Source organism: Camellia sinensis, chromosome 2, assembly GCF_055761805.1.
Source record: "Camellia sinensis isolate YWXY chromosome 2, ASM5576180v1, whole genome shotgun sequence".
Taxonomy (NCBI): Eukaryota; Viridiplantae; Streptophyta; class Magnoliopsida; order Ericales; family Theaceae; genus Camellia; species Camellia sinensis.
In genome coordinates, this window is record NC_138962.1 from 50,151,464 (window position 1) to 50,166,998 (window position 15,535).

A 15,535-nucleotide genomic window follows, 5' to 3' on the forward strand; every position below is an offset into this window, starting at 1 on the left:
AAAATTTAAAAAAAACCACCTCATAACTAATTCCTTGATGTTACTAAAATGACCCATATAAATTAATTTAATTACTACTTTATCCAAAAATAATTCTACACATAAAAATTTGGATTTTACAACTCTAGACCCCGCTTAAGCCGGAGTTTCGTGCACTGGGTATACCCTTTTATCATGAACATTACTCGACTCATTTTGAATTATATAAGCAACAGAATAACAATTCCATTTATGTGCTTTTGACAAACCTTATAACCAGCAAATTGGAAGCAGATTTTTTACAGGACTTTTATGATGAACTCAAAGAATGGTATGAAAACAACCAACTCAAGTACCCTAGTTACGTAATGAAAACATATCGTATGAGGGAAATAAATGCTTACCCAAACAAATAACAAAATGTCATCGTCATTGGCAAGTCGAGCAAGATCAAAAGCCCTCTGTCCAGTGATGAGCTCCAAAAGCATGACTCTATACCCAAAAACATCAATTTTCTCTAAAGACTTTCCAGTGGAGAGGTACTCGGGAGCAATATGCCCAATTGTACCATGTACAATAGTGGTAACATGTATATCCTTGTAATCCATAAGTTTCGCTAACCCTAAGTCTCCAACAACTGCTTCGAATTCCTCATCCAACAATATATTTGCAGCTTTGACATCATGGTGAATTATCTTTGGGTTGCAATGATCGTGCAAATATGAAAGGCCTCTTGCGGATCCCAATTAATGCAATTCGCTTCCTTTTGGGTCAATCAAGTGGGGGTTGTGAATCAGGTCGCTCTACAACAATGAAGCAATGAGATCATGAAAACATTGTAGAGATTAAGCAGGGTTGGGAATATTGATTTTAAAAATTTTCAACATTTGCTCAAAAACTTTGGGTCAACTACAATTTTTTAACTGTTAGCACCTAAAAGTACAGTATATGTGAAGAAATTTGAAAAAATAAAAATAAAAATAAAAATAAAAACAATTCACTAAAAGGAAAAAAAAAATGAAAATGTGATCCCCCCTCCTCCCAGTTTCTTTTGCCTTTAGTGTTTTTTCGTCTTCATATTTTAGTCTTTTCATTTTATTTTATTTTTAAACTTTTTAGATGCATCAAAAAAGTATTTTAAAAAAAACAAAATATGAAAGTTTTCTACCATTTTTTAAAGATTGAGTTTTTTAATTTTTCGTATATTTTGTTTTTAGTGAAATTTTTAAATATTTTAAGCAAATTTTGTACTTTTTAGATACACTTAATGTAAATACAATTAAAAAATATAAAATTTGTAAAAAAAAAATACTTTAAAAAATTCACTAAATACCAAAAATACAATTTTTTTTTTTTTTAAATTCAGTACATTTTTGTATTCTTTTGTATTTATTGATTTTTTTAAATATTGTTAAGCAACCCTGCGGTCCCAAGCCTGCGTAAAGGAGGAGGGTTGTGTGTTAGGTAGCCAATAGCCAACACGTAAAAAAGCCGCTCGGATCCTTTATGACATGAAGCCTAATAATCTGAATCGATTAAATACTAGGTTGTTCCCCTTAAGTGACGCGTTGCGCCTACCTTCGGGTGTTTTGAAAAGTGAAGATAGGGCGCCTCATCGACACCTAGGTGCAGTGAAAAATGAACAAAGGTTTCCACGTTTTTCTGAATGAGCGTGAATAAAGAAGCTAGTCAAGATTATAGGTTTACAGTAGCCACATGGAATTGGTAAGACTATAGAATTGGTAGATGTCATGATTAGGAGACGAGTTAGTATAGCTTGCGTACAAGAAACAAAGTGGATGGGTGAGAAAGCTTGGGAAATAGAGGATACCGGTTTTAAGCTATATTATAGTGGCAATGATAGACACAGGAATGAGTTAGGAATAATAGTTGCCAAAAGTTTTGTAGAAAATGTAGTTGCGATCATTAGAAAAGGTGATAGGATTATGTTAGTTAAACTAGTTATTGGAGAGAATATAGTGAACATTATTAGTGCATATGCCCCCCAAGTAGGATTAGATGATCAGACTAAGAGAGTTTTTTGGGACCAAATGGATGAGGTACTATAGGAGATACCCATAGAAGAGAACCTAGTTATAGGTGGTGATTTCAATGGCCATGTAGGAGTAGATAAACTAAGGTATGAGAGGGTGCATGGTGGGTATGGTTTTGGTGATAGAAATGAGGTTGGAGAGAGTATTTTAGATTTTGCGTTGGCTTTTGACCTAGTGGTGGCCAATACTATGTATAAGAAGAGATAGGAGCATTTGATAACCTTCAAGAGTGTATCAATTAGGAGCCAAATAGATTACTTTCTAGTAAGAAAAGGGGACCGTCTAAAATGCAGCAACTGTAAGGTGATTCCTGAAGAGAGCTTGATGTCTCAACATAGGATTTTGCTACTAGATTTATGCTTTAAAGGGCAATACCAAACTCGGAAAGATAGTGGGCATCGCAGGACTAGATGGTGGGACCTAAAAAGGGATAAATTAGACACTTTTAAGAATATAGTGGATAAAGAAGGTCCTTGAGACTTGGAAGATGATGCTAACACTATGTGGAACTCGATTGAAGTGAATCTCAAGGGAAGTTCTTGGAGAGTCGAAAGGAAAGAGACTCAACTTTGGGGAAACTTGGTGGTGGATGGAGGAGGTCCAAACGGTAATAAAAATGAAAAATGAGAGCTTTAAAAAGTGACAGAATGATAGAACAGAGGAAAACCTCAAGCGCTATAGATTGGCCAATAAGGAGGTTAAAAAGGTAGTGAGGGAGACTAAGTTGAAACCTTATGATGACCTATAAACTAGATTAGATAGTAAGGATGGAGAGAAGGGGATATACAAACTTCTAAGATAAGAGAGAGGAAAACAAGAGATTTTAGTCAGGTTAAGTGCATCAAGGGTGAGGATTTTAAGGTGTTGGTGAAGGATGAAGAAATTAAAGAGAGGTGGAAGAACTATTTTGAGAAGTTATTAAATGAGAAACATGGAGGTAAGTCAAAAGGAGAAGAAATAGACAGTAATAAGGAAAACCAAGACTATAGGTTGTATCGTAGGATTAGGGACTTTGAAGTGGATTTTGCACTTAAGAAGATGAAATTGAATAAGGTTTTAAGACCTGATGATATACTTATTAAAGCGTGGAAATGTTTGGGTAAGAAGGGGATTGTTTGGTTGATCAGGTTATTTAGCAAGATTTTGTTGACAAGAAAAATGCTAGAGGAGTGGAGGAAAAGTATTTTAATGCCAATATAAGAATAAGGGAGATGTCCAGAATTGTAACAACTATAGAGGAATCAACTTAATGTGTCGCACAATGAAAGTGTGAGAGAGAGTGATGGAACGTCGATTGCGAGATATAACAGACGGGTCAGAGAATCAATTTTGATTTATGACTGATAGGTCAACAATGGAAGCAATCTATCTTTTGAGGAGAGTAATAGAAAAATATAGAGAGAAAAAAAAGAAGAAGACATTCATATGGCTTTTGTTGATCTTAAGAACAAGGTTGTCAAGATCGCGATCCGGATCGTAGGATTTTATGATCCTATGATCCTATATACACCATTTGATCCGACTCGTGCTTTAGATTGACCCCAAATTAGGATTGTGGTGGGATCGTTTTGGGATCGTCGGGATCATGTCTGGATCACAACTCCATGCGATCTAAATTTCAAGCGTTTTTTTGGCAACTTAAAAAACAAAATCGGGAGCAAAAAGGAGAGAAGCAGAGAAGTAAAGCAACAGAGAAGCCTGACCTACGATTAGGGCAATACGAATTGGGGAAAGAGAGATTCAACATCAAATTTCAGAATTTGCATCCACAAATAACCAGGTACGCTTATTCTTCTTCTTCTTCTTCCTCTCTCTTCTTCGCTGCTGTTCAGATTATCTACCTGTTTTTTTTTCTTCTTCTTTTTCTTTGCTGTTCTTCCTCTCTACTGTTCTTCTTTCTCGCTGCTTAGTAGTTCTTCTTTCTTCGCTGATCTTTTTTCTTTCTTCGCTGCTCAGTAGTTCTTTTTTCTTCGCTGATCTTTTCTTCTTTCTTCGGTATTATATATATATATATATACATATCATACTGAATCACCTCTTCGTTTTTTTTGGCTCTTATTTATTTATTTATTTTTGTTTCTGTAAATTATATTATATATATATATATATATTTCTGTATGTTTCTCTTATATATAAATTATATTATATTATATTATATTATATATATATATATATATATTTAATTTTGCTTTGTAAATATACATTTTTTTTTGCTCTTATTGTTGTTTTGTTTCTCTTTTTTTTTTCTTTTCTTTTTTCTTCAATTTTCCTTGTTTTTCTTTGCTGCAATGCTATAATGCTATTGCTGTTTTCATTAGCTCCTGAGAATGGAAAGTAAATCATTGTAAGATTCATTTTACTTAATCTTGTTAAACACTATTGCTTCTTTGATTGGAAAAGCAAAACATGATTGCCAATCAAAAACATGAACTGTTTTCCCAAATGATGGTTTGTTTAAAGCCTTTTGATACATGGGCTTGGAATTGCTGTCTTGTGCCTTTTGTGTAATGTAAATTTTGCAGCATACTTTATCATAAATTCTTCAAACATCGAAGAAGTAAAAAAAACCCCATATCAACATTAGGAGTGAAACCAATGTAATATTGGGGCAATCTTGTTTCTGAATCACTTTGGAATTGCCCAGAAATTTCTAGATAACTTTCTCCATACCTAGCTAGAGTTGTGGAATTTGTTGCTGCTTTTTCCCTAAACTTTCCTGAAAAAATTTCTTTTAATTTTCACAATTTGCAATTGCAGCACACAATGTCAGCCTCTGGTTCAGGAAGAGGGAGGAATAGGAAAAATGTTGCTGGTCACAGATTTGATCCTGGTTGGGAACACGGCATTGAAGTGGATGTTGCAAGCAAAAAGGTAAAATGCAAATATTGTAATGTTACTCATTCTGGAGGAATATATAGATTAAAACACCATTTGGTATGCACTCATCAAAATGTTGAACCATGTCCCCAAGTTCTGAAAGATGTTAGAGAAAAATTTATGAGCCTTTTAAGAACTCAAACATTGGAGTCTCAAAATAAGAAAAGGAGGATGCTTGATATTGGTGATGATGATTCTGATGAAGAAGTGGAATTATTGCATGTTGGTGGCCATGAAAACAAACAAAAACATTATGGGCGTATGGATAAATTTGTGGTGAATAAGTCTCGGCCCCAAAATAAAAAAACTATCAATCAATTATTTAAAAAACAAGAGAGAGATGATGTTTGTCAAACAATTGCTCGGTTTTTTTACACTAGTGCAATTCCTTTTAATTGTGTTAACAACCCTATATTTCCACTTATGGTTAAGAAAATTGGAGATTATGGAAAAGGCCTTGTGCCACCATCTTACCATGAAATTAGGGTGACATTTTAAAAAAAAGAAGTGCGAGAGACATTGCAATTACTTGACAAGTTCAAGGAACAATGGAAAAAGACTAGGTGTACAATTATGTCCGATGGATGGTCAGATAGAAAGAGAAGATCAATTTGTAATTTTCTTGTCAATAGCCCTAATGGAACTATCTTTCTATCATCATTGGATACATCCGACATTTCAAAAATCGGTGAAAAGGTTTTTGAGATGTTGGATGAGGTTGTTGAGAAGGTTGGAGTGGAGCATGTTGTGCAAGTGGTGACCGACAATGCTTCTAATTATAAGTTGGCGAGAGAAATGTTAATGGATAAGAGGAAGAGCTTGTTTTGGATGCCTTGTGCCGCTCATTGCATAGATTTGATGTTAGAGGATTTTGAGAAGCAAATCCAACTTCATCAAGTTATAATTAAAAAAGGAAAAAGAATTGTGGCATACATTTATTCAAGAACAAATCTTATTCATTGGATGAAGGAGTTCACCAAAGGTATTGAACTTATTAGGCCCTCGGTAACGCGATTTGCCACATCTTACTTGACCTTGAGGCGCCTTCATGAGCAAAAGGGTGCATAGTTCTCTTTGTTTACATCATCTAAGTGGAGAAATAGTCGATTTGCAAGGTTTGAAAAGGGTAAAAAAATTAAAGACATTGTTTTAGATAATCGTATTTTTTGGAAGGGCGTTTCTATGTGCTTGAAGGCTGCGGTACCTCTCATTAAAGTACTTAGATTGGTGGATTCGGATGAGCATCCGGCGATGGGATTCTTTTACGAGGCAATGGATCGTGCGAAAGAGGAAATTCAAAGTAATTTCAATAATGTTTTCTCATGGTAAACTTTTATTTAGTTAAACTTATTTACTTTACTACAATATTTCCCTAAACTTTGTACTTGTTCATTAATACTCTTTATTCAATGGTGTTAGCTATGATCCTATATGGACCATCATTGATAGAAGATGGGAATCCCAACTCCATCACCCATTGCATGCTGCAGCATACTTTTTGAACCCTCAGTTTCATTACAATCCCAATTTTCAGCCCGATGCTGAGGTTAAAATTGGGCTGTACAAATGTCTTGAAAGAATGGTTCCTGATGTTAATGAGAGGGTGAAAATAGATTTGCAAATTGATGCATTCAAGAGTGCAAGAGGACTCTTTGGCATACAAAATGCACTCATAACTAGAAAAAAGAAATCTCAAGGTGTTTTTTTTTATATTTATTATAAGTTGATTTGTATCATTTTTAATATCTCATTATTTGTTTTCATTTCATCAATTTTAAATTTATAACTAAAATTTCATGTAGCTGATTGGTGGGATTCTTTTGGTGATGAATGCCCTGAGTTGAAGAGGTTTGCAATTAGGATATTAAGTTTAACATGCAGTTCATCGGGGTGTGAGCGAAATTGGAGTGCTTTTGAGATGGTACATTCAAAGCAGAGGAATCGTTTGCACCAAAAGAGAATGAATGACTTGGTGTTTGTCATGTACAATTTGAAATTGAGACAACGACACATGAATAGACAAGCAATCGTGAATCCATTATGTTTGGATGATGTCCCATCAGATGATGAATGGATAACAGAGAGAGAGACTCCGACTCTTCCAAGAGAAGGAAATTGGTTGAGTGTGCTTGATAGGAATGCTCGACATGGATGTGATTCGGATGAAGATGAAGTGGAGGCCCTTGCAAGGAATTTGGAACAAGCTTGTAAGTTTATGTACACATCTTTTAGTTTTAATTAGAAATTATAGCTTTAATTTTACTTTTAATTTTTTTGTTTACTCCAACTTAGGTCGTGATCATATTGGTAGAGAACATGATGAAGTTCATGAAATAAGTGATGATGATGCAATGGATCAAAACATGGATGCTCGAAGGGATTTTGATCATGGCTTTGAAGATGCTACTATTGGTGAAGACATTGAGGACTTGGATGGTACCGGGGGTGGTGATGATGATGATGATGATGATGATGATGATGATGATGATGTGGCAATGATTAATGTTGATTGTGGCAATAATGATGATAATTTAGGCGACAATGATGACTTATTGTAGTCTTTTATTTGTTCTTTATTTAGTTTGTTCTGTTTTCATTAAGAAACAATGACAATGGTGTGCAAGTGTTGGTATTTGCTTTTATTATGTTTTTTACTTCTTTTTTTGAAAAAAAAAAATGTTTGAATGCTACATTGAATTGCTATATTTCTTTTTTTGGGGCTTATTCTATATATATTTTGATAGTATTATTTAGTCATATAAAAATTATTGCAGTTTTTTATCATTTTAGTAGGATCTTATGATCCTCGATCCGATCATACGATCCGATCCGATAGACCGCCAAAACAATCCTGTGTAGGATCCCGATCTTAACAACCTTGCATGTGAAAGCATATGATAAAGTGCTTCGGGATATAATCTTGTGGGTGTTAGAGAAGAAAGGAGTGGCAAAAGGTTACATTAATGTGATTAGGAATATGTATAAAGGTGTTGTGATCACTATCACCTGCTGGAGAGACGGGTGAATTTCTAATTTCTGTAGGGTTACACCAAGGATCAACCTTAAGTCCTTATCTTTTTGCTTTAGTTATGGATGAGTTGACGTGCAATATTCAGGATGATGTGCCATGGTATATGCTTTTTGCAGATGATATCGTGTTAGTGGATGAGACTAGAGAAGGAGTTAACACTAAGTTAGAGATTTGGAGAAAAACACTTGAACCTAAAGGATTTATGATAAGCAGAACTAAGACTGAGTCTACGGAATGTAATTTTAGTAACAGTCACAATGGGAGCAGAGAAGTGAAGATTGAGGACCAAGAACTACCTAAGAGTGAACATTTTTGGTATTTATGATCGATTATCACAACGACTGGGGAGATTGGTGCGACTATAGTCCACAGAATTAAGGCAGGGTGGCTTAAGTGGAGGAATGCGTCTAGAGTACTGTGTGATAAACGAGTACCCATTAGACTAAACAAGAAGTTTTATAGGACAGCTATTAGATCAGTGATGTTGTATGAGACGAAATGTTGGGCAACTAAGAAACAACATGTAGAGAAGATGAGTGTTGCTGAGATGAGGATGCTAAGGTGGATGTGTGGCAAGATTAGAAAAGGCAAAGTTAGGAATGAGTATATTCGAGAATGAGTTAGAGTAGTACCGATAGAAGATAAGTTGAGAGAGAATAGATTGAGATGGTTTGGTCATATACAATGGAGACCAACAGAGGCAGTAGTAAAGAGATGCAATACAGTGACGGTAGTTGGTAGTATGAGGGGAAGGGGCAGACCTAGATTGGCGTAAACTAGTGTAGTAAATAGAGATATAAATCTCCTTAATTTGACTAACGAAATGACTTTGGATAAAGTCGAGTGGAGAAGAGTGATTCATGTAACCGACCCCATTTGATGAGACTTAAAGCTTGATTTGGTATGGTTTGATTTGGTTTTACAAATATTTTATTTTTTAGGTACATCTAGGTTAGGTGCATCTGAAAGGTAAAACAAAAAAATTAAATTAAATTAAATATTAAAAAAATTCACTAAAAATAAAAAAAATGAGAAAAGAAAATCTCAATATTCAGAAAATTAAAATTCAAAAAATTGAAACCAAATATGGTTTCACAAAACCGTTTTTAAAAAATCAAACTAAACAAACCTTTTCTCTTGGTATCAAATTGGAAATTGGAATAGAAATAAAGCATATTGTATCAAATCTACTAAAAGTTCTAATGAATATAATACTTGACAAATAATTAAAAAAGGGAAGCATATGAAGATGCATGCAAGTAGTACCTCTTCAATATGAGGCAACACTTCCATTAGACATAAAGGGATAAACAAGCAATCGTTCTATCGGTGTCATGCAAAAGCCATGCAAATGCAGTAAATTTTGATGGACGGCCATGCTGACCATTTCCACATCTGTTTGGAAAAGCAGCTCCCCACCCTGAGTGCGTTCCTCTTTTAGTATTTTTACTGCCATTAGAGAGCCATCGGCCAATCGTCCTTTGTATTCCTTACCAAACCACCTCTTCCTAGAATATTTATGTTGCTAAAATTATCAATTGCGACTTGTAGTTCACGCAGAGAAAACCTCTTGAGCTGTTCTAGATGAACTTCTAGACTCTCTTCAGCTGCAAAGAGAAAGGGGAAATGCATTATACAACATCGTAACAATCAATTTAAGCCTTGTTCAAAAAAAATATAAATAAAAATCAATTAAAGGCATTTTCAACTTGATCCACTAACCAGGTACATCAAAGAAACTATCCTCTGGTTTCCTTTGCCACCGCCAAGCAATTGCGAGAAACAACAGGGCAGCACCAGCAACAACTCCTCCAGCAATGGCTCCAGTGGCACTGCTCCCTATTGGAATAAGATTTGCAATCAGAAATTAGTAAGTTCACTGTAATTGTGCATTCCCTTCACAACTGAAAATTTTGATAAGAAGACAATTCAATGGAATAAAATAATGCCATGGTTCGGACAATCCAGGTGCAGAGTCTAGTGGAAAAATTAGATTCTAACTTTAGCAACAAATCATAAGTCACTAATCTAAAGAAAGCTGAAAATTGAACAATACCCGAATAAATAAAAAAGATCAAAGCATGGACGTTTCCCTAGAAAAATAAGTATTCGTTGAGCATCATGAAATATGAAACACGGATACTTCAAAAAGGGAGACGTATCCGTATCGGATACTTATCAGATACCGATACTCCTTGGATACTTTTGGATATGTATCGAATACTTCTTAATTAATTTTAGAGTATCAGATATTTAATTTTGAAGTATCGGATACTCCAAGTTACATATTATTTCTAATACCTTGTTTAGTTCTTTGATAAGAGGAATATAGTGAGAGTTAAAGTAATAAAACATGTCAAATTGATGTATTCTTATTGCCTCGCTCACTCTCTCACGTTTCTCTGCTCTCATTCTTTTTTTGGTGTTGACATATAAGGATGATTTTTTTTTATATTATATTATATTTTTTTTGATAAATGCATGTAAAGATGTTGTTTAATTTGCATTTGCATTTGCTTTTGCTTTTAGTTTTGGATATTTTATGAATGTTTGAAGACTCTTAACTTAATAGGAATCCCTCTCTTTATTTATTAATTTGCTTTAGATTTTATTTTCATGCATATTACATTATTAAAATTATAAAACAATAATTTTTTTACGAACGTAACCCCGCCGTTCCCATATCATATTTTTTTCAGATTTTGGTGTATTGCCATATCCGTATTCCCCTATCGCTGTATCCCATATCCATGCTTCCTAGATCATAAATATGTTGGAAAATAAAACCTATACATACTGGTTGAGGAATTGACCTAACATACAATTTATTTTCGTATAGTTGCTTTCAAAAGCAATAATGTGCATGAAGTTAGAAAGACAAATTACAAATCCAGCCAAGTCATCTGTGACAAGGTCTGAACAGGCAGCATGGAACGAAGTTTATAATTAAAGAATTGAGAAATTGAAAGTGTTGGACAAACAGAATAGAACCCAATATCAGCAACAACCTAGGATAAAATGAAACAAACCTGAAGCAGTAGATGGGGGTGGTGGCAAAAATGGAGGCGGTGGAGAAATTGTAAAACTATTATTTCGAAAACTTAAAAATGAAAGAATAGTGGTTAGCATATGTCTAGATGAGTCACTCGACTCCACTAGTGTGGAAAATGATGTTACCAGCAACAAACCTGAAGGAAGTAAAAGGTTTAAAGGAGCCATTAACTGGGACAACTCTTGCTAAGTTATTGTTTGAAAGATCACTGTATACCAAATGGCAAGAAGCCATATCATATTCTTGTAGTTAGTTTATGCCAATTAAAGCTAATCAAAAAAAGAAAAGCCTTTATTATTCACCAAAAAGGAAAAATAAAGAACACGTCAACTTGGTACTCACAGGACTTAAAGTGAATTAATAGTAGTCAATGACATAGGAATAGTTCCAGACAAAGTGTTGTTATTAAGTCGTCTATCCATGCAAATAAATACGAGGACCAGGCATAAGTACATTCCAAACAATCAAAATGGTATATCAATAAAATTCCTTGGGACATGGTTGATCAACGCTAGTGGATGCACATAATACATGCAATATGTGATCAATCAGAGCCCCCTTTGCAATATAATCCAATTTCGGATGAAAGTTGATTTGTAATGTACAGACAACTAGTATATGCACATAATAAAGTAACATATGATTAAAACAAATAGCCCTTCAACACTATTTGCCATTATCAAGAGGATGCTATTTCTTAATCATGGATTAGTATGCATTTTAATAATTTTACTAAGAAAAAAGTAAAAATCAATGCATTTATCACCAAAATACCTAGTCTTTATAGTGAGAGGATAATTTATAAGTAAATTGGGCCGAGCTGTGTAATGGGCCGTTCTGTGGGCTGAGGTAAGAAAGGGCTGAGTAAAAGGACCTTGTAGTTAGCTCGGTCCTAAAAGAGCCTTGAAGTTAGCTTGGTCACCACGGAATGAGTGGTAATAAATGGCTCGGTCATACCATTCTGAGCCAAGATGTATTGAGCTTTCCTCAGGACCTTGCTTTAGATTAGTTCGGCCCAAGCTTGCTATGGTTAGCTCGGTGTCAATTGGTGAAACCGAGGTACAAGCTATGAGGGGGAGAACCGAGCTAGTTAGAGCTCGGTCGGTGTTGCCAGTTTAGCATGGCCATGTTAGCTCGGTCGTTTTGTCATCCAACCATGGTAAAACCATCTCACTTGGTTTAAGCAGTGAGGGGGGTGTTGAAGGATAAGCATTATTTTTCAGGAGAGTGATTCCTAGGAGGATTCTACATGGAGGAGTAAGAGTCCTACTAGGATTGTGCTACACGGAACCTATAAAAGCTCACAACATCACCTATGGAGAGGTAACACAACTTTGATTCTTGAATACACAGAGTTTTTGTCTATTTGTCTATTTTGCTGACTTAGGCATCAGAGAGGTATCCGGCACACACCCGCCGGCTAGCTTACGTTTGTGTTTTCAGGGAGTAAAGCGACGACGTTTGGAGGAGCGTAGACTTGATCAACAGGATTATACGAGAAAATTATTTCTTACTCGTACAATTGGCGCCATCTGTGAGAAATCCAGAAAGAACAAAACCACTTGATCAAGCTTTTCTCGCTAATTAGAAGCAATGGCGCACAATAAAGACTTGCCGCAGTCCGTTATCGACGGACAAACCCCAGAGGGGGGTGGAAGGCGCGAAGGTTTGCCTTCTATCCCTCCCATGGCGGATTTAGAGCCCCAGCGATAGAACCCCTAGAGGGATGTAAGGGGGAGGCGGACTAACAGCCCCCGTCGCTCTTAGAGTCCTGAAAGACAGAGGCGGAGGATCAACCCTCAAGTTCTGGAGGATCGCGTTAAGGAACAAGATGAGTTAATAAGGAAGATGGTGGTAGACATGGAGTCTATGCAGTGCCAGATCAAAGGAAAAGGGGTGGCGACAGGAGAGGGGCCCAAAAGCAACACGCCCCCTCGCCACTCGGAAGATCGTGGTAGGCATACCATGCCATCACAAGCAGAGAGTAGGAGCCTGAGAATAGGCGACACTCAGTCAAGAACTCCCAGGACTCGTTACTCCAAGTCTGAGAAAACGAGAACTGAGAGGTCATATGCTGAGGGAAGCACCTTTCGGCCCTCGCGCACGCACCAGACGTCATCCAGGCAGACGGAGTTGCCTAGATCATCCGATTTGTGAACTGTGCTGGAAGAAAGGGCACGATGGAAGGAAGATACCAGGGCGCGCGACTCGCGCAAAATTTCAGCCCTTCAGCGATTGGCTCCTCGGACACATGGGAGCGTTGAGGTAGGAATGCCAATACCGCGCCTTGCTTATGAACCAACAGACAAAGCATTAGCAAGGCTATAGACCTTGCCGTTCGTTCCGGTAATTGAGAACGCACCACTACTTTCGGGCTTTCACCAGCCCAAATTCACCACGTATGAGGGGAAGACAGACCCCTACATGCACCTAAGCCACTTTCGCTAGGTTATGGCAGTATACCGGCGAAACGAGGCTTTAATGTGCATCCTATTTCCATCCAACCTTGGCGACCTAGGTTTAACCTGGTTCGAAAGGCTATCAGAAGGCAGCATCGCCTCCTGGGCATAATTGGCAGAAGCGTTCGTGGCAAGGTTTAGAACGAACACCAAGACACCAGTGGAGATCGATCAGCTACTATCTATTGACATGGGCGACAAAGAGACATTGAGGTCTTACAATAGTCATTATTGGGAGACCTTCAACCAAATTGGGGATTGTCCTACAAACCTCGCCATCGCACAATACAAACGGGGCCTGCCAGTCGGTAACAAATTGAGGGATTCAACTACTATGGTGCCCCCCCTCACCATGGAGGCCTTAATGGAGAGAGTGCACCAACATATTCGTGTGGAAGAGGATAACGCCCATGCTAAGGTGAAATCTGGCATAACAGCAGTACCAGATAAAAAGACTTCGGCAAAAGTCAACACGGTAGAACGACCAAGCAGGAATGGGCGAGGCAGACGGGCCAACAAGGAGGATCCAGACGTAAGGTGGCTAAGAGTTCGTATGGCCATTACCACGGTGTTCAAAAAACCAATCTACCGAATTCTCAGTGAGATACGCGATGAACCTTTCGTCCGATGGCCAGTTAAGTTGGGAGAAGCACAAAAAGACTATGACGAAGGATCCCGGTGTATCTTCCATAATGAAAAGGGACATCGCACAGAGAATTGCATGCTGTTGAGACAACACTTGGAGGAGTTAGTGGCAGCTGGGCACTTGGACAAGTACATAGAAGGAGGGACACAACTAGCCCCCCAGAACCACGACAACCTAGATGGAACGCCGAGATAGTGGCGGAAGAAGTAGCAAACCTGCTAGAGACAGGAGCCATCAGAGAAGTACACTACCCCAGGTGGATCTCCAATACCGTAGTAGTGCTAAAGAAGAATAAAAAATGGCGTGTTTGCGTGGATTACAAAATAGTCAACAAGGCATGCCCAAATGATAGCTTTCCCTTACCGCAGTTAGACCAACTGGTAGATCTGACAGCAGGACACAACCAGCTTAGCTTTCTTAATGCGTATAGAGGTTACCATCAGATCGTTATGTATGAGCCAGACCAGAAAGTCACATCTTTTACAACTCCTAGAGGGCTGTATTGTTACAAGGTCATGCCCTTTGGCCTAAAGAACGCAAGGGCAACATTCCAACGGATGGTCACCAAGATGTTTGAACCATTGTTAGGCAGAACAATGGAGGCTTATATCGACGACATAGTGGTCAAGAGCAAGGATGAGAAGGACCATCTTAGGGACCTGGATGAAATGTTCCAGATCCTGAAGAAAAACAAGTTGCGCTTTAATGCATCCAAGTGCGCGTTCGGCGTAGGATCAGGTAAATTCCCAGGTTTCCTGGTGACCAACCGAGGTATAGAGGTAGACCCCTCTCAGATCAAAGCAATCTAGGATCTAGAGAGGCCCAACTCAGTAAAAGAAGTGCAACATCTCACTGGCATGGCAGCTGCACTCAACCGGTTCATAAGTCGGTCGTCAGACAGATATCGACCATTTTTCCAAGCTTTAAAAGCCAAGTTTGAATGGGATGAAGAATGCAACCGCGCCCTAGAAAACTTGAAAGAATATATGTCTTCTCCACCATTGTTAGTAACCCCAGTACCAAGAGAAGAGCTCTTTTTGTACCTAGCAGTTTCGCAGCACGCAATCAACGCAGTGTTGGTCAAAGCGGAAGGAATCCAACACTTGCCCATCTTTTATGTTAGCAAAACCTTGCTGGACGCAGAAATCAGGTACTTACCATTGGAGAAACTGGCCTTAGCCTTAATGATGGCCTCAAGAAAGCTGTCGCATTACTTCCACGCCCACACCATAATCGTCCTAACGACTTTTCCCTTAAAAGCCTTGTTTGAGAGGGCGAACTTTTCTAGGCAAATCTTAAAGTGGGCAGTGGAGTTGGGACAGTTCGACATCAAGTCTCAATCCAGAACCGTAATAAAAGCCCAAGCATTGGCAGACTTTGTGGCGGAGTTCACACCAGGAAGCCATCACATCTGTCTGGTTGACTTGACTGGCACAA

At 37.7% G+C, this 15,535-nt stretch overlaps 1 pseudogene; it reads right to left on the minus strand.

Moving 5' to 3' along the window:
* LOC114289856 (uncharacterized) overlaps positions 1-15,535 on the minus strand; it is a 45,194-nt pseudogene that overhangs the window by 11,937 nt on the left and 17,722 nt on the right.